This window comes from Callithrix jacchus, chromosome 19, assembly GCF_049354715.1.
Source record: "Callithrix jacchus isolate 240 chromosome 19, calJac240_pri, whole genome shotgun sequence".
Classification (NCBI taxonomy): domain Eukaryota; kingdom Metazoa; phylum Chordata; class Mammalia; order Primates; family Cebidae; genus Callithrix; species Callithrix jacchus.
Window position 1 is genome coordinate 41,853,991 of NC_133520.1, and position 23,493 is coordinate 41,877,483.

Genomic DNA, 23,493 nt, shown 5'->3' on the forward strand with positions numbered 1-23,493 from the left:
GGGAATCATGAGGTCAGGAGATCAAGACCATCCTGGCTAACAAGGTGAAACCCTGTCTCTACTAAAAATACAAAAAATTAGCTGGGTGTGGTGGCACATGCCTGTAGTCCCAGCTCCTCAGGAGGCTGAGGCAGGAGAATTGCTTGAACCTGGGAGGCAGAGGTTGCAGTGAGCCAAGATCGCGCCACTGCACTCCAGCCTGGGCAACAGAGCAACACTCTGTCTCCAAAAAAAAAAAAAAAAGGTTCAATTTCCAGCATTCGGTCTCAGATTTATGGACGCTTATTATAGAAGACTCAAATTTATTCAATAAATCAGGGGTTGCAAACTTTTTCTGGAGAGGGCCGAGTAGTCAATACCGGAGGCTTTGCCGGCCACACGGGCTCTGTCACAACTATTCAGTTTGGGGTTTCAGTGCACAGGCAGCCCTAGGGAATGCATACGTGAACAAGCATGGCGGCGTCCCAGGGTAAGAGAAAAACAGGCAGGCGGGAAACAGATTTGGCCCTAGGGTCAGCTTGCTACATCTGCAAAGGAGGACTTGGTCTTTGACTTAACATTTTCCAGCATATTGCAGATCTAAGCAAAGGTGTATCATTCATCCTTACAGAGTCCACTCACATTCCCAGTCCTATCCATCGCCTTAAGAAAGAGAATGAATTATTTCAATCAGGAACGTGACAGTCCTTAGGAGGAAATGCATTTGTAAGGTGCTCTTCGGAGTCTGTGAGATAATGTCTTGGGTTGGGCTTCTTAACAGGCTGGGTGGTTTCAATTTTGTTCTGAAGACGGGAGGTGGGGAATTCTGAGATTAAGGAGTGGGCAGATCCAGGGTCTGGCAAGGGTTCCCTTCCTGGTTGGCAGGTGGCTTTTTCTCACTGTCTCTTCCAGTGGCAGTGACAGAGTGAGTGCGAGAGAGACTGAGTGCTCTTGTGTCTGTTCTCATAAGGGCACTAATTCCGTTCATCAGGGCTCCAACCCTATGACCTGACCAGCCCCCAAAAGCCCCACCTCTAAATACTCTCGCATTGGAGATTCCAGCTTCAGCGTATGAATTTGGGGGCCACACACACATTCAGCCCATAGCCATAGGTAGGTAAAGCCAACACAGTAACAAACTTTAGAGATGAAGAAACTGAAGGAGAGGGTTGGAGACTGGAATCTTAACTTCTGATACGTGCCCAACACTGTGTTATGCCAAGCACGGTGCTACACCGTTGACCCCTTGCAGGATCGGGAGAGATTTTCGTTATTATGCTAACTTCACAGATAAATACTGAGAGATTAATCATGTGCTCAAGGCTTATTCTAGGAAGCAGCAGAGCACTGTCTAGAACTCTGTCTAGTTCTGTCTGGCTCTAATGCATGCTTCCTCCCTGCCCTACACTGAGCATTTCATTCTTACGAGTCATCACCTGCTCCAGAGGCAAGGGTGGCATACTAATCATCTGTCCACACTTAATTCCCACACCCTCGCTAGGAGCCTGATGTTTTTGAATGTTAAAGTAAGTATAAGTAACCGAAGGGATGATTCGATTTAAAAAAAAAATTTTTTTTTTTAGATGGAGTCTTGCCCTGTTGCCCAGGCTGGAGTACAGTGGTATGACCTCAGCTCACTGCAACCCTGCCTTCTGGGTTCAGGCAAGCCTCTTGCGTCACCCTCCTGAGTATCTGGGATTACAGAAATGCATCACCACGCTGGGCTAAATTTCTGTATTTTTAGTAGAGATGGGGTTTCACCATGTTGGCCAGGCTGGTCTTGAACTCTTGATCTCAAGTGATCCGCTGGCCTTAGCCTCCCAAAGTGCTGGGAGTACAGGCATGAGCCACTGTGCGTGGCCAACAAGATCTTGTAGCTGTACATTTTAATCTAATATTCTCTTTAAAAATAACTATCTAACCCTGTCCCAAATCAGCCTCACCACCAGATTTGACTTGTTAGGTGCAGGACTTCCCCGCTTCTGTGTGACGTTAGGAGAGGTGCTGGGGTGTTTTAGGAGTCCTCCAATGCCCAGTCAGTGCTGGGGCAGGGGTGGGGGTGCCCACGGGAAGCAGGGCTGCCAGGCTGTGTGTCGGGCCTGGGGAGAGAGCTCATACTTCCTCATAGAGTCCCTGCCGTGTGCTCTGGGTGGGCACAGGAAAGTGCCTCACAGAAATAAAAGCATCACCTAGAACCTCAGAGACTGATTCTCTCTCAAAATCCATGTCCAATGCAGCCGTTCTGGGATGAACACAGGGTCTTCGGGCAGCGCCCTGTCATTTGGGTGGCTGGGAATGATAGCACCTGTCCATGTGACTTTGGAGAAGCTGTTTCCCTCCTCCCAGTTTCAGTTTCCTTCTGGGGCTGAACCAGGCAATCCCCGACACCCCTTCCAGTTAGAGGAAGAGAGAGCAGCCGGTGACACGCCGCGGGTCCTCCCTGCGATGCTGGAAGGGTAGTGAAATCATCTGAGATAAAATGTAAGAAGGACTGAGCTTTCCACGGATCCAGAGGCCACCAGGTATGTGGCAAACTCTGGAGACTCTTTTTTAGTACCTGGACTTCTCCTTTTTGGAGGTAGACCTCAATTCATCCCCAAAGAGAAATCTGAGATAGCAGAAAGAATTTCAAACAGGATAGGAATTTGGGCTCTGCCAAGATCCAGGGAAGACGCAGGGTGTGAGGATTTCAGGGGAGGTGACGGAGGGGGTGGGCGGTGAGAGGCTGGTTTCTACTCTCCGGTCTCAGGAGGCGAGCTAAGGGTGTGCAGCTGGTTTACTTGGGGCATGTGACTCTCCAGCCTCACGTCCGGTTTCTGGTCGGTAAAATGAGAACATGGGACGATCATTTCAAATGTGTGCGACACGTTGGTGTCTGGGGCTCATGGGTCAGGGCTTGCGTTGTTTTTCTTCATGGTAATCCTTTAGAATATAAAGGATTTGCTTCCTTGTCATATTTGGTGCTAAATTATTTTCCGGTTTTTGCTAACTGTTTTTTTTTTTCTTCTTTTTGAGAGAGGACATCACCCTGCTACCCAGGTTGGAGTGTAGGGGTGCAATCAGAGCTCACTGCAGCCCCGAACTCCTGGGCACAAGTGCTCTTTCCGTCTCAGCCTCCCAACTAGCTGGGAGTACAGACACCCACAGACATGCCCGGCTAATTCTTTTGATTTTAATAGAGATGAGGCCTTTCTCTGCTGCCCAGGCTGGAATGCAGTGGCACAAACATGGATCTGTGAGGTACAATGAAGCTCTAAGATCCCATCAGCAGCCTAAACCTCGTGGGCTCAAGTGATCCTCCCATCTCAGCCTCCTAAGTAGCTGAGACCACGAGTGCACCACCACACCAGGCTAAGCGTTTTCCTTTACTTGTAAAATTTTTTTTTTGACATCAGGGCAATTACTATAATTCATTCTAGAAATATTTTCTATTTTTGAGATGGAGTCTTGCTCTGTCACCCAGCTGGAGTGCAGTGGCATGATCTTTGCTCACTGCAACCTCCGCCTCCCAGATTCAAGTGATTCTCCTGCTTACAGGTGGGCACCACCACGCCCAGCTAATTTTTGTATTTTTAGTAGAGATGGGGTTTCACCATGTTGGCCACACTGATCTTGAACTCCTGACCTCAAGTGATTCACCCACCTCGGCCTCCCAAAGTGCTGGGATTACAGGCATGAGCCACTCTGTCTGATCAGAGAAATATTTCATTTCATAATTTTTTTTCACATTGTTTTTATGCTTACAAAGTTTTTTCTTTCTCATGTGGAGGAGATCAAGTATTTATATACAACTTTTAATGGCTTTATTATATATGTTTAACATATTTTTGTTTTCAAAACTTGAAATTAATTTATACACATTAAAAACTTTAAGAAACGTGTGTGTGTGAGTCATCATGAGAAATAAAAACACAACATTCACACACAATTGTCCCACCTTTCCCGGAGACAACTACTGTTAACAACTGATGGATGAATTCTTCAGACTTTCCATTTGAGGCATATGTGTGTGTGCTTTGTGTAGAGACATGTATGTGGCATTTGTTTTTCCATAAGAAAATATGCATGCACACAGTACATGTCATTCAACAGCTTGGTTTTCTTCATGGGACACTAGCTTTTGGAGATCTTTTCATGCTAGCGCACATAGCTTCGCCTTATTCTTCTTAAGATGTACAGTGTTCATGTACTGTAATTTACACATGACTTGGAAAATCTTTAAAAGTTGTGTCAGTCAATGGTGTTAGATGAAGATGCCGTTAGATTTCTTTTCCCCAAGCAGCCAGTTTTCCAAATAGCAATCCTCTCCTGTGTGCTGGGTTTTTATTTTTTTTCTTTTTCTTTTTTTGAGACAAGGTCTTGCTCTGTTGCCCAGGCTGGAGTGCAGTGGTGTGATCTCGGCTCACTGCAGCCTTGAACTCCAGGGCTCAATCAATCCTCTCATCTAAGCCTCCTGAGCAGCGGGGGCTACAGGCATGTGCCACTAGCTGGTCTTGAACTCCTGGGCTCAAGCAATCTGCTCCCTTTGGCCTCCTAAAGTGCTGGGATTACTGGCATGAGCCACTGCACCTGGTCCAGATGTTTTTGTAGTTTGTTTTTTAAGATAGTGCAGTGGACAACACATTTTAGAAATAAGGAGAGCAAAATGTGTGTACAATGTAGAATGTGCTTTCCCACGTGTAATCTCATTTGAATCTCACTGAGATGCTAGGACATGGAAATATTTTTTTCCCATTTTATACCTGGGCAGGTAAGGTGTAAGGTGGGCAGTAGGAGGTTAAGGGGTTGCCCAGGCTACACATCTAAGTGTGGGGCTGGAACTTGAATTCAAGCCTCCTGACTACGAGTCCAAGCTTTCCTTGAGCCGCAGCCAAGAATTTAAGAAGTTTCACCAATAGAGAGGCAAAGACTCCCTTCCCTTCTCCCTGCCACCTGTTCTCCCTTCCTTCCTTCTTTGAACAGTTATTTATTGAGCTTCTCCTGCGTGGCGGGCACAGCGCGAGGGTTTGCCATGAGAAAGCCTCACGACTTGCAGAAGGTAATTATTCTCAGCTTCAGCTTCCTTATGTGTGTAATGATCTGTGAGGTACAACGAAGCTCTGAGATCCCATCAGAGAGATTCGTCTAGTTAACCAGGAAGTTAAATCCACCAAATCACCAGTTGCCTTGAACACTTGGTTTAAATATCAAGGATTTACTGTTTTATTTTGAGAACTTCATGGTGTCCCCGCACTGGAAGGGGTTCTACATAATCCATTGGTCGGTCTGACCCCTTGCTTTGGACAGCTGGACGATCCATTTTTCAGCAAAGAAACTGCCTAGTCGTTCTGTTGTGTTGTTGTTGCTGTAGGTTTAAAGCATCTCAAGGTCCCTGTGGCTCAGGAATCTGGGCCTGGCTTAGCTGGGTCCTTCTGGCTCAGGGTCTCCCGCCAGGCTGCAATCAAAGATGATCCTGGGATGGAGCCATCTTAAGGCTGGGCTGGGGCAGGATCCATTACCCAGCTTACTCACTGGCTGTTAGGATTCGTTGGCAGGATTCACTTCCTCACTGGCTGCTGGCTGGAGACGTTAGTTCTTGCTATGTGGGACTCTCCACTGGGTGGCTTGCAACATGGGACCTGACTCCCTTCACAGCAAGCGAACAAGGGAACGTGTGCTAGGAAGGAAGCCACAGTCTGTTGTCACCCTATCTTGGAAATGAGGTCATCATCTCTGCCACAGGAGGCAGGGACCATCGAGGGACACTGTTGAGGCTGCTGACCACAGTAGGAATTGCTGTGTTCCTCACCAGAAGCACAGAAAGTCCGGGTAACTCTGCTGAGTCTGTACAAGAGATGGTGGAGGGGCTGGCTGTCAACCCAGGTCTTCTGCCTGGAGAAGTTGCTCTTGTTGCTACCACGCTACTGCTCCACGGTTAGGAAGCCAGTGGACGCGTTCCCTGAACTGAGAGGACTAGAAGATTAAAGGTACTGGCCAGGGCAGGGAAACTTAGCCTTTCCCTTGCCACTACAACTATTGCAAATACAATTAGAGAAAAAGTTAGCACCTACTCAATTATGGCTGCCTGGTGCCTTTCCTTTGTCTCAAAGTGTAAGACATACGCATGTGCACATGATGATTTGCGAAAAAAAAGTATGCAAAAGAACACAGAGAAAAGTGTATCTCCCACACGTCCCACGTGCTTCACTTCCCTCCTCGGGAGCAGCCCGCAGTCCCAGTTTCTTGTGTGTCCTTCGGAGATACTCTATGAATGTACAAGCTTGTGAGAACAGCCTTTTCTGGTTGTTTTTTAAAAATACACACATAGGAGTAAAAAGGCAACTCACAGAGTGGGAAAAGATAAGGACTCATCCAGTGTTTAGTAAAAACAAACAAAAATCCTACAAATCAAGGAGAAAGAGATGGATGACCTAACAAGAAAATGGATGGAAGGCATTTTACTAAAGACAAAAAGCAAAATGGCCCTTGACACGAGAGATGCCAAACCTCACTAGTCATCAGGGAAATGTACAAAATGGCAAGGAGAGGCCCCCTTAGCACGTGGGGATGGCAAAAACACAGAGCGTGGGATATGCCAGGGTATGAGTGAGCCAGTTTTTCCACAGCCTCGTCAACGAGTGGGTTGCCACCATATTTTTTAAGAAGTCACTGCCACAGGTGTGCAGAAATATCCCATTGTGGTTCCAACATGCCTTTTCCTCACAGGTAAGGAAGCCTAAAGTCCCTTCACATGCTCACATGCTGTCTGTAGGTCTTCTGTGAAATGCCTGTTCAAGTGTTTCCCATTATTTACTTGGATTATCTGTCCTTTCATGGTTGAATTTTGAGTTATTTCTATATTCTAGGTTGTTCCCTTTTTTAAAGTTTCACTGATAATTTTTTTGAGATGGGGTCTTGCTATGTTGCCCAGGCTGGTCTTGAACTCCTGAGCTCAAGGAATCCTCCTGTCTCAGCCTCCCAATGTGCTGGGATTACAGGTGTGAGCCACTATGCCCTGGCCCCTTGTTCTTTGCTGTCAAATGGACTTTAGCTTTTTTTAGCCTTTTCTCTCACATACATATTTTTTTTCTTGGATCAGCATGTCACGTTTTATCTGAAGTCATCAGATTTAAAGAACTGTGGAGAGTTTCTGAAGAATCGGCATCTTCGTGTAGAATGGGAAGATACGTAGTCTTCTCATTCAGGAATGTAGTCCATTTATTCAGGATTTCTTTTACGCCTTCTGATGATATTTTGTAATTTCCTTTAAAGGGCCTTGAACATTGTTAGAGGAGAACCTTGTTCTTTGATCTTGGTTTCTATCTGGAAGGATTTTCCCCAAGCACACTTCCTTCCCTTGACCCACTTCACCCTTGTAGAGAGGTTATGGCCCATCTAATGTCAGACTAGCAAAGACTACCTAAGTTTAGCTTCATCTTTCTTTGGTGGGTAAGTAAGAAGCCTGCCGTGAGGAGGCATTTTGTTTGTTTCTCTTGGGTAGGTTTGTTTTTTGTTGAATATAAGTTGTGGCAGTAGCATCATTATCTCGTTCTTATCTCAGAGAAAATCAACATTTTCACATTAAGTATGATGTTTTCTGTAAGTTTTATATAGATGTCCTTCATCAGTTTTAGGTAGTGTCTTTCTAGTTCTAGGTTGCCAAGAATTTATGTCATGAATAGATGTTGAATTTCATCAAACTATTCTCCGCATTTATTGAAACGATCATATGATGTTTCTTTTCTATTTTGTCTACAAGGTGATTTACACAATTTTTTTTGGATAATTTAAAATTGAACATTTGTACAAGAAGCTCTCATTACCCAGATTTACCAGTTGTTCACTTTTTGCCTCATTTGCTTTATCATTCTTTCCTTATACACATATATAGGAGCATGTTGCTTATTTTTGGTACCATTTTAGGCTAAATTGGAGATAGTATGTCCTTTTACCCCTAATTATTTACTAAGAACAGAGACATTCTATGGCAGGAATTCAATGAAGGCAAGAAATTAAACTCATACATTACCATTTCATACGTGTGAATATTAAACCAACCTTGCATTCTTAGAATAAACCCCACTATGAATGACATGATGTTCTATCCTTATTATATTTTATTATGTTGATTGGCTTGACTTTGCCTGCCACACTTTTTCCTGCCTTTTTTCCCTTTTTCCCTCCCTTCCTTCTTTCCTCTCTTCCTGCCTTGTTTCTTCCCTCCCTCCCCCTTCCCTTCCCCTTTTCCCCTTTCTTTCTCCCTTCCTTCCTTCCTCCCTCCCTCCTCCTTCCCTTTCTCCCTCCCCTCCTCCCTTTCTTCTCCCTTTTTCTCTCTCTTTCTTTTGTATTTATGAGAGAGTTACCCTATAATCTTCTTCTTGTAATGAACCTGTTTACTCTTAAACAGTGGGTTGGGAAGTAGTCTCTCCTTTTCCATTTTCTCAAATAGTTGTGTAAGATTGGTACTATTTCTTCCTTAAATGTTGAAAAGAATTTACTCCTGAAGGCACGAGAAGATTTTCTATTTGAGATTCACTTTAATAGCTGTAAGACTAGATTGTCTCTCTTTTTGTGTCCATTTAGTAAATGATGTTTTTTTTTCTCCAAGTGGTTATTTAATCTAGTTTTCTAGTTAATTGTTATAAAGCATGTTATCTTTTTAATAGGTGAGGATATAGAGTTATGTCTTCCTTTTCATTTCCAGTGTTTTCACTTGCCCTTCTCTCTTTTTTTCTTTATTACTCTTACTGTGGGTTTATTAATTTTATTAGCCTTTTCCAATAACCAGCACTTGGATTTGTTTATTCTCTCTTATATTAATATGTTTGCTTTCTATTTTATTAACCTCTGTTTTTATATTTTCATTTTCTTCATTTTACTTTCTTTGGTTTAATTTGCCATTTCCCCCCTATCTTCTTGAGACAGATGCTTGAAACACTGATTTTCAATCTTCCTTCCTTTCTAATCATACGCATTTAAAACTAAAATTTTTCCTTTAAGCATTACTTTAGCAGACTTCCCTAAGTTTTGATATGTAATGTTTAACATAATTTCTAAATACTTTCTCATTTTTCTTGTGATTTCTTCTTTGGCTCTTAAATAATATAGCAGTGTATTATTTAATTTCTAAATATACATATAGGGATTTTTTTAGCATTCATGTGATTGATTTCTGGTTTAATTTTACTGTAGTAAGATAATATACTCTATATGATTGTGATATTTTTCAAAATTGGTAAGACTTGCCATATGGTCAGTATTGTAGAGGGCACAGGTTAAAAAGAATGACTATTATTTAGTTGTGGGGTATAGTGTTCTAAATGTGTTAATCAGCGTGATAAGTTTGTTAATCATATTGTTCAATTTTTTTATATTGTTACCAACTCTTTAGGTCTTCTTTATTAGCTACTGAGAGAGTTAATATCTCTCCCTATGATTTTGGATTTGACTGTTTCTCCTTTGGTTAAGTCAGTTTTTGCTTCATATATTTTTGGTCTATGTTATAAGCTATGTACAAATTTAGAATTATTACATCTTCCTGACAGATTGAATCTTTTATATTTAGCTATAAAATTCTAATCTGATAATCTTTGCTTTTGTTGAATTTAATCAGATTTCCTATGTGTGATATATTGTGACTTATCGTCTCCAGTGTTTTTCTTTAAGCATCTCTGGCTATTTCTTCCCTTCCGATTCTTTGTGGGACATTGACTCCCCACTCCCGATCATTCCTACCTCAAGACCTTCACTTCACCACTTCGGCCTTCGTCGGTTTGAAATTCTTCAACTCTCCATTGATCATAATCGCACCTGCCTCCTTTTTGCTATAAATGTAAACAACTTTAGCTCTGCTTTCTAAATAAAAATACTGTATTTGTATTTTACTCTGTAGTTAATTATAATTGATATTCTATCAACTTTCACACTCATCCTTTTTTCCCTTGCATACCACAATTTCTGTATGGGTTTAGTTGTCCCCCTCCCCCAACCTTGCTAAGGGCCATCTTACAGTGAGAGTCTGTAGGGGTGGAAGCAACCTTACTCTTTGTATATCTGTGAACATTTTTATATCACTCTCACTGTTAAATGCTAGTTTAACTCAATATAAAATTCCAGGTTGATAGTTATTTTTCCTCAGCATTTTGAAGCTATTACTCCATTGTCTTTTGTCCTCCATTGGGGATGATATAAAATTTGCTAAATATCTAATTGTTATTTCATTGCAAATAATCCATCACTTCTCTCTTGCAGCTTACAGGATTTTTTCTTTATCTGTGTAGTTCTATAGTTTCACTACGATGAGTCCAGATGTGGATTTATACTAGAGAGCTGAGAACATTTTTCTTTAGAATTTCATGTCTTTCTTCAATAATGGAAAATCATTAATTATTATTATTTACAAATATTACTTCTCTGTCATTCCCAACATTCACTTATTTTTGGAATTCCAGTTAATGAATCTAGTAAAGGAATTTCTTAATCTAGTCTCTGTATTTCTTAACTGCTTGTATGTATAGATATGTATTATATGTATTCAATATCAGATATATGTATATGTATACACACACATATAGTTACATTTTCTTTTTTTTAAGAGACAGGGCCTTGCTATGTTGCCCAGGCTGGTCTTGAACCCCTGGACTCAGCATCCCAAAGTACTGGGATTACAAGCATTAGTCATTGTGCTGGGCTTCCTTTTTTTTTTCCTATGCTGAAGAATTCTGGAAGAATTCTTTAGTATTCCCTTCTAATTAATATATTCTTTATTTGATTGTGTCCAGTTTAGATTGATCTCATATACTGAATTTTTTTTTTTTTTAGATGGTCTTTCATTCTTGTTGCCCAGATTGCAGTGCAGTGGCGCCATCTTGACTCCACCAGGAGGTGCAACCTCCACCTCCTGGGTTCAAGCGACTCTCCGGCCTCAGCTTCCCAAGTAGCTGGGACTACAAGCATGAACCACCATGCCTGGCTAATTTTATACTTTTAGTAGAGATGGGGTTTCACCGTGTTGGTCAGACTGGTCTCGAACTCCTGACCTCCGGTGATCCTGCTGCCTTGGCTTCCCAAAGTGCAGGGATTACAGGTGTGACCCACCATGCCTGGCCCTATACTGAATTTTTAAAAAGGAATCTATTTTTATATTTCAAGCCTTGTAGTTGATTCTTATTCACATATAACTGTTCTTCCGTTTTTTTCCCTCTCTACATTTTCTTGGCATCTTAAAATGAAAGTTATTATTTCATTTATATCTTTGTTCATTATAAACATTCTTTTCTAAAAAAATCTTTTCTAGGCTGTTCCATAAAATTGATTTAATCAGAAATCAATTCACATTCAGGGTCTTAATTTCATTCTCATTAGATTTCTTTATGTTTGGGGATTTGGGTTTGTGCGCAGATTGTGGGTGGGAGATTTGGGTTTGTTTTCTCTCTCTCTCCACCTCACCCACTCCCCCTGATTCCCTCTCCTTCCCAGCGATTCACAGCTGCTTAGAGTTGTTGCATCCAGGTCTCTAATCCTGGGTCATGTCTCCTACTTCAGGGCTCTCCTCCCATAGTAGGCAGGGAAAAAGAACCCTTATGATCCGTATGATATTCACATGGATTTGTTGTGGGAATTGGCTCATGCAATTATGAAGGCCAAGAAATCCCATGAGCTGTTGCCTGCAAACTGGAGAACCAGGAAAGCTGGGAGTGTAACCGGTTTTCAGTGCAAAGGCCTGAGAACCAGGACCTCTGATGTTTGAGAGCAAGAGAAGATGGATGACCCAGCTCAAAAAGTGTGAGCAAATCCACCCCTTCCTCTGCCTTTTTGTTCTATGTGGGCCTTCACTGGATTAAATGTTGTCCACCCACATGGGTAAGGGAGATCTTCCCACTCAGTCTACTTACTCCAAAGCTCATGTCTTCCAGAAACGCCCTCACAGACACACCTTGAAACGATGGGTTACCGGCTACCTGGGTATCCTTTAGCTCAGTCAAGTTGACATATAAATTTAGCCAACCCACCTACCCTAGTGACATTAGGGCTACTGTATCCACAGACACTACATTTGATTTGGGTTCTTTGCCACAGAGCCTTGCTTTCTGTAGGTTATAAAGCTGAAGCCCCAGGCGCTATTGTGTCAGCACCTTAATTTTTCAATTTCTTTCATGACCCATCTGAGTTCCTACTTTCAGTGAAAATTATTCCAGTTCCCCTCTCCTGTGGAGCTCTAGTAATTCCCCCACTTTGCAGGATGCAAATTCTAGGCTGTCCCTTCCTAGAGGACGGTAGTTTCAGCTGCTGCTCTCCGCTTTTTGTTTTTATAACAGAGGTCATTATTCTGAGCCCAGTTATTTTGCTTTGGATTTGTTTCTTACCTGACAGTGCTATGTCTTTGCAGCCAAGGGGTGTGAGACAAAGCGTGAAGTCCCAGCACTGGCCTCACCAGGATTCTGTCTTCCTTTTGAAGATCTCCATGTCCTCTGTCCTGCAGTAAACATGCAGCTTCTGTTTCAGGTAGTTCTGAGGATAGCCTTGATGCTGGGGCTGGGCAAAAATAAAGGGCTCCCACTTCCACTCTGAGCTCCCAAAGGGATGTTCGGAGCTGTATCGCCAGGACCTCTGCCTAGGAAAGGAACAGGAGAGCATAAGAGGGTGTCTGCTGCGAAGACCGTCCTTCATTGTAAGAACGCTGCTGGAGGAGAGTACGTGGAGGGAGGGGGCCTGTTCTCTCCCCTGTCCCCTTTCACTAAACTTCCCAGAGAAAAACAATTTGTTTTTCTTTTTTGAGACGGGATCTTTCTCTGACACCCAGGCTGGAGTGTGATCACAGGCTCACTGCAGCCTTGAACTCTTGGGCTCAAACGATCCTCCCATCTCAGCCTCCTGAGTAGGTGTGCACCACCATGCCTGGCCAGTTTATTTTTATTTTTGTAGAGATGGAGTCTCCCTATATTGCCCAGGCTGGTCATAAACTCCTGGGCTCAAGAGATCCTCCCACCTCAGCCTTCCAAAATGCTGGGATTACAGATGTAAGCCACTGCACCTGGCAGAAAGAAAAATGTTTTAATTGGCAGAAACATACGTGGAAATACCGAAAAACAAGAAATTATCTGCCTAAATTTTGTTACTTTTTAATAGTTCTTTTTTTTTTCTTTGAGATGGGGGTCTCACTTTGTCTCCCAGGCTGGAGTGCAAGGTGTGATCTCGGCTCACTGCAAACTTCGCCTCCTAGGTTCAAGTGATTCTCCTGCCTCAGCCTCCCAAGTAGCTGGGATTACAGGCATCCACCACCACACCTGGCTAATTTTTGTACTCTTAGTAGAGATGGTGTTTTGCCATGTTGCCCAGGCTGGTCGTGAACTCCTTAGCTCAGGTGATCCACCCACCTCAGCCTCCCAAAGTTCCAGGATTACAGGCATGAGCCACTACACCTGGCCACTTTTTAATAATTATTATGATACTGTAAATAATCTCACAAGTTCCCAGTTAGATACAAAGTAAAAATGAAGAAAAATGGGCCAGGTACAGTAGCTCACATCTGTAATGCCGGTGCTTTGGGAGGCTGAAGCAGGAGCACTGCTTGATGCCAGGAGTACAAGACCAGTCTGGGAAGCAAAGCGAGATCCCATCTCTACAAAAATTTAAAAATTAGCTGGACATGGTGGTGCACACCTGTAATCCTAGCTCCCAGGGCTGAGGCAGGAGGATTGCCTGAGTCCCGGAGTTTCGGGTTGCAGTGAGCTGTGACTGTGCCACTGTACTCTAGCCTGGCACAAAAAAATGAGACCCTGTCTCAAAAAAAAAATTATAAAAGAAAAATCAAAAACTTTTTAATGTAATTGACTATAATATGGAATAGAACTGGAATTTAAAGTTGCTGTTGTAGTTATTTTATGTTTTCTTTTAGAGGCTGGGTCTCTTTCTTAGAGGCTGTTTGCCCAAGCAGGTCACAAACTCCTGGTCTCAAGTAATGCTCCCACTCCAGCCTCCCAAAGTGCTGCAATTACAGATGTGAGCCCTCCTGCCCGGCCCTGTAATTTTATACTGCTTATTCTTTTTTATTTTTGAAACAAGGTCTCTTTCTGTTGCCCAGGCTGGAGTGCTGTGGCGCGATCTCGGCTCACTGCAACCTCCACCTCCCGGGTTCAAGCAATTCTCCTACCTCAGCCTCCCAAGTAGCTGTGATTACAGGCGCCCGCCATGACACCTGGCTAATTTTTTGTATTTTTTTGGTAGAGTAGGGGTTTCACCATGTTGGCCAGGCTGGTCTCAAACTCCTGACCTCATGATCAGCCTGCCTCGGCATCCCAAAGCGCTGGGATTACAGGAGTGAGCCACCACATCTGGCCTCATATTGCTAATTCTTAATATATTTTCTTTAAGAAATATTTTTAAAAATTAGTTATTTAAATTACCTAAACTTGATCCTGATCTTTCTTAAATGAAAGATTCCTGGGCTGTGAGGCTGACTTGTAACTAAATCGGCACATTGTGTAAAACTCTTAGATTGGAACAAATCTAGAAGACAAATTGTTTTTCCAGGATAAAGCTGAACATAGCAGCTCACCCAGTGTGAATATTCTCTTTACAACCCGTTAAACAACACAACTATAGAGTCACATGTAGTTTTGTGTGTCTGTGCTCATGTGTGGCTGCAAAGGGTTAAAATCTCAGGCTGTCCTCATTCTGCGGGGCGTGTGGTGGCCAGCCCAGAGCCAGATTGAGCCTTGTTAATTTCCCAGAAGATTTCAAGGAATTATTTTTTGAAAAGGGGAAGTCTGGACTAATAAAAACCAGGATAACCTCCAGCAGTCACATGGAAAAGAACAGAGACAAATCACTCCCGGTTTGTTCGACATCGTGGCCGGGGGCTTTCTCTAGCCAAACCACACTGCTTTGTTTTTAGTTCATTTCAAATAGAGAAGTTCTCTGAGTCATGTTCTGGGAAAGGTAAGAGCATCAAAGTTATGCTGAGCGCTCATCTGCGTCCTCTTTCTTTGGCTCCGCTCTTCAGAGAGACGTGGTGGGGACCGTGAGGGCTCTGATGTCATCGGGCCCCAGGTTTGGATTCCTGTTTTGCCACTTGGGGGAAATTTATGTTTCCCCTCTGAGCTTCAGTTTCTCCAGCTACTAAGGCAGATAATTAATCTCATGGCCGTGATGTTGAGGATTTGGATATGATGAAGTCTGTAACGTGCCTGGCACATAGTAAATACCGAAAAAAAAAAATACAGACATGCCTGGATTGCCCTCAGACGAGCTCCTCTCTTCAGTGTCTGACAGGACTGAAACCTCACCTCTTTTGTAAATAGCTTCCTGCAGGTTGCAGCTAGATGATTGACAGAGGTTTTGTGGACAAATTAAGGCATTTTAAAATAAAATATCAGTTATTTGTTGGCCATGTAACAAATTTCCCCCAAAGTTCGGAGCTTAAGATAATTTTTTCTTTAAAGAAACAGGATGTCACTCTTGCCCAGGCTGAGTGAAGTGGTGCGATCGTGGCTCACTGGCTCACTGTACCCTTCACCTCCTGGATCCAAGCAATTCTCCTACCTCAGCCTCCTGAGTAGCTGGCTGAGTGCAGTGGTGCGATCGCGGCTCACCAGCTCACTTTACCCTCCGCCTCCTGGATCCAAGCAATTCTCCTACCTCAGCCTCCTGAGTAGCTGGCTGAGTGCAGTGGTGTGATCGTGGCTCACCGGCTCACTGTACCCTCCACCTCCTGGATCCAAGCAATTCTCCACCTTAGCCTCCTGAGTAGCTGGCTGAGTGCAGTGGTGTGATCGTGGCTCACCGGCTCACTGTACCCTCCACCTCCTGGATCCAAGCAATTCTCCTACCTCAGCCTGCTGTGTAGCTGGAACCACAGACATGCACCACCATGCCCAGCTCATTTTTGTGCGTGTGTGGCTTTTTTACAGATACAGGTGTCTCACTCTGGTGCCCAGGCTGGTGTCGAACTCCTGAGTCTAAGTGATCCTCCTGCCTTGGCCTTCCAAATTATAGGTGTGAGTCACTGCACCCAGCCAAAACAAAAACAGCCATTTTATTATGTTTATAGATTCGTAGGCCAGGAAAGCACAGCTCCATGATGTCTGTGGCCTCAACTGGGAGAACGGAAAGGTGGGGGGTGACCTGCCAGCTGGGGTAAGAAATCATTTAGAGGTATGTTCACGCACATTCCCAGCTGTCAGTTAGGACCTCACAGTAGGAACACCCACACATGCATCTCCATGTGGTCTGGGCTTCCCTATAGTATGGTGGCTTCGTACTTATATGGCAGCGAATGACCTGAAGGCAAGTTTCTCAAGAGAACCAAGACAAAATGGCATCACTTTTTAGGTCCTGATCTTGGAAGAAGTCACATAGCATCACATCTGCTGGGTCTCAAGCCCTTCCAAGTTCAAGGGGAGGGAACCATGGACTTCACCTCTTGACAGGAAGAATGTCAAAGTCACGTCGTGAGAACACGTAAAATGGGAGATGTGATATCTTTGGAAAATACATTCCGCCGCAGGGGTGAGTGAGTCAATAGTGAATCCTCAAAATATTTCACTGCATCTGGTGAGAGTATGAAAAATATATTTGAGGAGAATAGCTTACAAGACCTTTGCCACTGTGGTTCAGGTAGGAAATAATGAAGGCCTGAAAAAATCAGCAGCAGAGAGAATGGGGAGAAGGAGACTGTCAGAGTTGGCTCTGGGACAGAATCAGTCTCCTACAGGCAGCGCAGACTCTGAACATACCTGTAAATGATGTCTTCCCCCAGCTGGCGGGTCACCCCCCACCTTTCCGTTCTCCCAGTTGAGGCCACAGACATCATGGGGCTGTGCTTTCCTGACCTACAGAATCTGTGAGCATAATAAAATGGTTGTTTTTGTTTTGGCTGGGTGCAGTGACTCACACCTATAATCTCAGCACTTTGGAAGGCCGAGGCAGGAGGATCACTTGGACTCAGGAGTTCGAGACCAGCCTGGGCAACATAGTGAGACCCCTGTCTCTGTAAAAAAGCCAAAAAATATAGTAATACTAATTAGCTGGGCATGGTGGCTCCTGTCTGTGGTTGCAGCTACTCGGGAGGCTGAGGTAGGCGAAATGCTTGGGTCCAGGAGACAGAGGCTGAAAAGGAGGAAGAAGAGGCCCAAGGCTCTGAGGTTTTGAACCTGGGTGCCCAGTAGGGTGGGCTGCTGTTATCTGAAATGGGGAAGTAACAGAGAGAAGCAGGAAGCTCGTCTTCCCTCTTTGCTCACCACATGCTTGTCTCTTTGCCAGCAACTCGGGTATGTGCTGTCCCAATCTATCTTGCATGCATGTCCTTTGCTTTTCACAGACCTGCATGTTAGCTCAGATTCTGGGGCCTCAGTAAATCCTTACAGGGCTGGGACGATGACGTTTCAGGGGTGACATGAAGTGCTGTGCCTGGAAATCAGGCCGTTAATGGAGCTGATCTGGAGTCCAGATCTGGTGTCAGCTTTAAGCTGTACGTGTATAACCACACACCCAGTTGAAAACGACTGGACATGCTTCCGTATCACCAGGAAAAGGTGTGACCCGAACGCTGCCTGACGAGGGAACTCCAGTTGACTTTTCGTGGCACTTGGAGGTCAGGCCCTCAGAACTCGGTACTTCATCGTGTTCTCTTGACGTCCCCGGCAGTTTTCTCCTCCATCCCTGCTGTCCAGGGCACAGCACTGCTTAAACCTCATGTCAGAGAACTCTGGGCTCACAAGAGCTGTTACAACGAAGTTAGATCATTTAAAACCATTCCAAATGGATGCTATCCTTCTGTTCGTTGTACCTAGAGAGAGACTAGGCGACTATTCCAATAAAACTGTCATTGCTCAAACATTTCAGGACCTGGCCTTCAGGAATTGCTCTTATTTATTATTATTATTATTATTGAGACTGAGTCTTGCTCTGTCACCCAGGCTGTAGCGCAGTGGTATGATGTCAGCTCACTGCAACTTCCGCCTCCCGGGTTCAATCGATTCTCCTGCCTCAGCCTCCTAAATAGCTGGAATTACAGGCACCTACCACCACACCCAGCTAATTTTTTGTACTTTTAGTAGAGATGGGGTTTCACCACGTTGCCCAGGCTGGTCTTGAACTCCTGACCTCAAGTGATCCACCCGCCTCAGCCTCCCAAAGTGGTGGGATTACAGGTGCGAGCCACTGGGCCTGCCCAGGAATTACTTTTACGATCATGCTGTGAACCACTATCACTCTATGCCTTGTTTTTGACCGCAGCTTACCTTACCCAGTATATAACTCAGGGCTCTTTTATTTGCAAGTGAAAGAATTAACCCAATGTAAGTGAAAAAGCAAATGTACGGGCTCGTCTAACTGGAAGGCTGGGGCGTCTGGCATCAGGTATGACGGGATGCAGGAGCCCAAATGATGTCCTTGCACCTTTCCCCTTTCCCCTTCTCTCTGTAGGTTCAACCCATTCTCCATCACTGACAATAGACTTCCTGCATGTGCTACCAGCAACCCTCTCAGAAGAGTAACCCCAGGGAAAAGAGAGCCTGCTCCCACCTGCCCCTTCTTCCTCACTCCCACCACCTCCCATACCTCATTTCTGGGCAGGACTCTGATTGTTGCAAACCAAGCTATGTGCCCATTGTTGTGCTTACAAAAATAAATGGGAAAAAAAACAGAAGCTGTTCTGGGCAGGCAAAAATAGTAGTGGCTGGTGGCTGCCTCTCAGGCCCGCTCTGGCCGTCATCCTTGACACTACGTAGCCTTCAACGACTTCCCAAACCTACCCTGGGGCTTTGTTAGAAACACTGACTCTCAAGCCCCACCCCAGGCCTGCCAAGCCAGACCCCGCAGTCTAACAAGACCCCCAGGTGATACTTCTGTACCTTGAAGTATGGGACAAACTGAGTGAAAGGAGAAAGGATGGGCAATGGCTGAGAAACAGCTTTCCAAAGAGGAGCCTGAGCAGGTTCTGTATTCTCCATCCCTGCTGTCCAGGGCACAGCCTCCCCAGGCTAACCCACAAGGAAGGCAGCAGGCCTGGGCACTGCATAGATAATCCAGGCAGGGACTTGGAGACCAGAACTGGGGCACCGAGTCATAGCTAGGGTAAGGAATAGCACTGGTTATAATAATTCTGCTCAACTGATGAACAGGAACTCAGTTCCCAGAGCGCTGCAGACAGGGAGCTGTGGCCTGGGTGTGCCAAGTGGAAGGTGTCTTCAGTGTCTTCCGCAGAGTAGGAAAGAAAGCTTTGAGGCCAGGAGAGTCCACTCCCAGAGCCATAATGCAGGCAAAAGGTGAAATGACTTTTCTATTTTGTATGTTTTTAATAAACCTTAACTATACTCTTTTGTTAAAGTGTTTCTGAGATTTGGATCCTGTCTAGTTGCAAATAGAGCCGCTTGGTGCCTAAGAGTTTATGCAAAGCATGGTCATACCTGGACAGACCTTGCCCTTTTCCAAGTGAGTTATTCATAGGAGTTGGATGTGGAAATTGGAGAAGTTCTTAACTGATGCTATCAGTTCCCATATCTTTTATTTATTTATTATTTTTTAAGACTGAGTTTCCCTCTTGTTGCCCAGGCTGGAGTGCAATGGCACTATCTCAGCTCACCGCAACCTCTGCCTCCTGGGTTCAAGTGATTCTCCTGCCTCAGCCTCCCGAGTAGCTGGGATTATAGGTACGTGCCACCATGCCCAGCTAATTTTTTGTATTTTTAGTAGAGACGGGGTTTCTCTATGTTGGTCAGGCTGGTGTCGAACTCCCAACCTCAGGTGTATTCACCCAAGTTGGCCTCCCAACTTGGCCCTTGGGATTATAGGCGTGAGCCACCGCGCCCGGCCTATTTAGGGCATTCCTGTGAGAAGGGCTGCCGAAACGGAAGCCAATGGAAGTTTAATTAGATAGAAAGGTTTAGAGGCCTAGAGAGCTGGACCAAAGACTGAAACTGCTTCCTGCTGCCCGGCTCAAGGCTCTGAGGCCTTTGTAAACCCAAACTTGAGCATGACACGGTCCATAATGCAAGGTGATGGGGAACAGAGTTCTCCTGGGACTCGAGGCGCTCCTGTCCTTTCATGGGCCTCTCATATGCGTGGATCTTCTCTGGACTGCACTGCAGCCCCACAGCCCTGTGAGCCTGGAATATGGTTTTGCTGTCATTGGGCTCCCAAGCCCTAGACTGGGGGGATGAACGAAACAGGTTCTAGCATCAGACACCCCGAGTTCGAATCCTTTTTTTTTTTTTGCCGCTTATTAGATGCATGATGTTGAGTGGCTACATAACTTTAGTCTCCTCGAGTATAAAATAGGGTTAGAAAGTGGACATGAAGCGAGGAGGTAGAGGTTGTGTTTTTTTCCTGATCACATTCTGAGTTCTGGCGTGGCACTTAATCAAAAGTTAAAGCGCTTAGCTCTGCTCGGAACGTGCAAGCACTTCATCAATAGGAGCTATTCTTATTTTTTTAGTGGCTATAATAAAGTTTTATTAGAACATGGCCATGCTCATTTGCTCATACGTTGCTACAAAAGCAAAATGGAGTATTTACAAGAGATCAAATGGCCTACAAAGACAACTATTGATTACAGGTTGAGTATCCCTAATTTGCAAATCCAGAATCTGAAGTGCTCCAAAATTCCGAACTTGTTAAGTATTGTCATGGTGCTTAAAGGAAATGGTCGCTGGAGAGTTTGGGATTTCGGATTTTTAGATTAGGAATGTTGAACTACGTAGATTGCAAATATTCCAAAAATTAAAAAAAATCCAAATTCAAAACACTTCTGTTAGAAAACATTTCAGATGAGGGATGCCCTTGTCTGGTCCTTTAGGCAAAACATTTACCAACCCCAGTTCGATGTGACAACTTGGAGTTTTCATTTGTGTTTAAAGGTTAAGGCAGCTTAACAGGGTGTGAATAGTGAGGTATAATATTTTTGTTTCATAAGTGTAAATTTTAGTTCCTACGTGAACATTTTTTCTAAATTGAATTGTGTATCTAAACTTGAAAGTTGTTCTCTTTTATTTATTTGAAAAAAAAAAAAGAAAAGAAAACGAATGATTAATACTGCTGCACGTTGTATCGGTGTACTGGGGCGGCCATACAAGGCTGAGAGGCCTAAACCACAGTCAGAGGAGCCATTATTATTCTTGAACTGTTGCTCGATTTTGTGATGCCGTCCCTCGAGATGCTGCCTAGGAAGCACGTGCACTCCATTCCCATATCACAAAATGAATCAACTTTACTTTAGTCTTGAGAATCTTATGACAGTTCTTTCTTGAGATAATTGGAGACACCCTTAGGTTTTGGAGAAATGTGGAGTCTGGAAAGGATTTACAATTACAATATACATTTATTGGTCTTAATGACATTAATAAGAAGGGACGGCAGGGCATGGTGGCTCACGCCTGTAATCCCAGCACTTTGGGTGGGCGGATCACAAGGTCAGGAGATCAAGACCATCCCAGCCAACATGGTGAAACCCCGTCTCTACTAAAAACACAAAAAATTAGCTGGGCTTGGTGGCATGTGCCTGTAGTCCCAGCTACTCTGGAGGCTGAAGCAGGAGAATCGCTTGAACCTGGGAGGCGAGGGTTGCAGTGAGCCGAGATCACGCCATTGCACTCCAGCCTGGGTGACAGAGTGAGACTCCATCTCAAAAAAAAAAAAGAGAGACTGCCACTCCCCACTCATTTTTTCAGGTTCACATGGCTCCTCTTGTAAATATCTCTTCCCCTGTACAACCAAATAGGATTCAGGGGACTTGAGTTAGGGATTCCTCAAGAATTTTGGAAGTAGGTTTACGCTCATACACAAGAATTCGGGTTCCTGGCTTGGGTTCATTTTTCCTCCATTCATTCAGCACAGTTGTTGGGAACCTCGTCTCTGGAAGGCAGGGTGCCATGCGGTGACGGTGAGGAAAGAAAAGGCCGGTTTTGCATGATGACTTTCTCCTCCACGTCTCTGCCTTAACTCAGTTCCTTGCCCATGCTTGGGAACTAGCTTTCAGGTCCCACCCGTCTTCCCTGGACTCTGCACAGTCTCACTTCTTCAAAGCTTCCCTGACTGTCTGAAAGCCAGTGATTCCACGATCTGTATCCTCAGTCCTAAACCCCTTTCCAAACCCGTGACTCAAATGCACAAGTCTTGTGGAGAAATTCACAGGATGTTGGTGGAGCCTCCATCTCAGGTGTCTTTTGTGTATCTTCTTCGTGAAAGTCAAAGCAGTCTGCTTTCGCCAGAATTTTTGCAAGGCTGTGAAGCTCTGGGTTTGGGTGTGTGTATTTCTTGGTTTCCTCGCTGGCAGTTTTTCCTGAGTGTGCTTTGGACACTTCTGTAGTGATTTGCCCAAGCAGGTCTCTTCCTCTAGAACGTTCTGCTCCCCTTGCTTCCTTGCCTTCTGCTTAATAATGTGGCCCATCCCAAAAGCTTTTGTTCACGTGCTTCTCTGAGATGAGATGTCTTTTTTGCCCGCACCAGAATGATCCCCTCTTGTTTAGCTTTTTGGAGTGCGCGTTGCCTGCACCCCTCAAGGTTTGAGGCTCCCAGTGTCTGTGTTGGGGTTACCTGTCTTTGTTTCGTCTCCTCCACAGCTGGCAAGTCCCAAAAGCACTGGGAACATCCTGTGCATTCCATCTCACAGAGCCTCTAGCAAACTTTTCATTAGCTGGATGACCTTAGGCAAATTAGTTACCCTCCCATCCTCTGTGAAAAGGAGAGTTTATTATCCAACTCACAGAATAATTAATCCAAGAGTCTGGCTCAACGCCTTACACATACTCAGCATTTGACAAGTTTTTACTTTCCTTCTTCATTCTCTGTGCTGCTTAGATGTTCAATAAATATTTCCTGAATGAGCGCATTAGTTAGTGTGCATATACATGGATGATTTTCCATTCCAAAGTGCTCACAGCCCTGTGGCTGTTTCTCTTCATTGAGGCTGACCACATTCTTATGCCGGAGACAACGGTAACTATAAACTTTTCCTCCTTCCTGCTATTGTTCAGGATTCGAGGAGGGAAAAAACAGTGATTCAGCCTATGTAAACACTAGCTATTATTCTCTGAAACTTTTGCCAGCCTGATAGAAGAAAAAGCCTGTGCTGTTTTTGTTTTACTTAGTGTTTCTCTGATTACCAGTGATTTGAAGCACTTAGGGAAAAACAATAGAAATATGCTTTTTAAACCACTCGAAGGCTGCTAGTGGTTTAGAAAGCCCCATCCCAGGCCTGTGAGCACAGCATTTAGAATGGCCGGGTATGTGAGCTCATGTAATCAAATTCCCGAGACTGCCCAGGTCGTGAGGTCACACAGAATGCTGTAGACGGATTGTGTAGCCAATGGCATTTCAGCCAGGGCAGCTCCCTGGGAAGCCCCAGAGGTGCCTACGTGGTCCTCGGAGCCGCCCACGTTTTGCTGGCCATTTTTCGGTAGCCATAAACATCCACAGAGATTTCCTCCTTAGAAATCTCTCTCCTAAGCCCCTACCTATGGCCAGGAGCCACCTCACCTCTCTGGGAGAATCCTTGAGCGTGTCTCTCCTGGCCATAGTTAGAACCAAACTCCTCAA

At 44.5% G+C, this 23,493-nt stretch overlaps 1 long non-coding RNA gene across 1 annotated transcript in view; it reads left to right on the forward strand.

Annotated features, from left to right (window-relative positions):
• The first annotated feature begins 2,374 nt into the window (after positions 1-2,374).
• The window catches only part of LOC103789345 (uncharacterized), a 52,348-nt gene continuing 31,229 nt past the window's right edge, over positions 2,375-23,493 (forward strand). Inside the window, exon 1 of the long non-coding RNA XR_615527.5 lies at positions 2,375-2,501. This is a non-coding gene — a long non-coding RNA (uncharacterized LOC103789345). The remainder of the gene's footprint in view (positions 2,502-23,493) is intronic.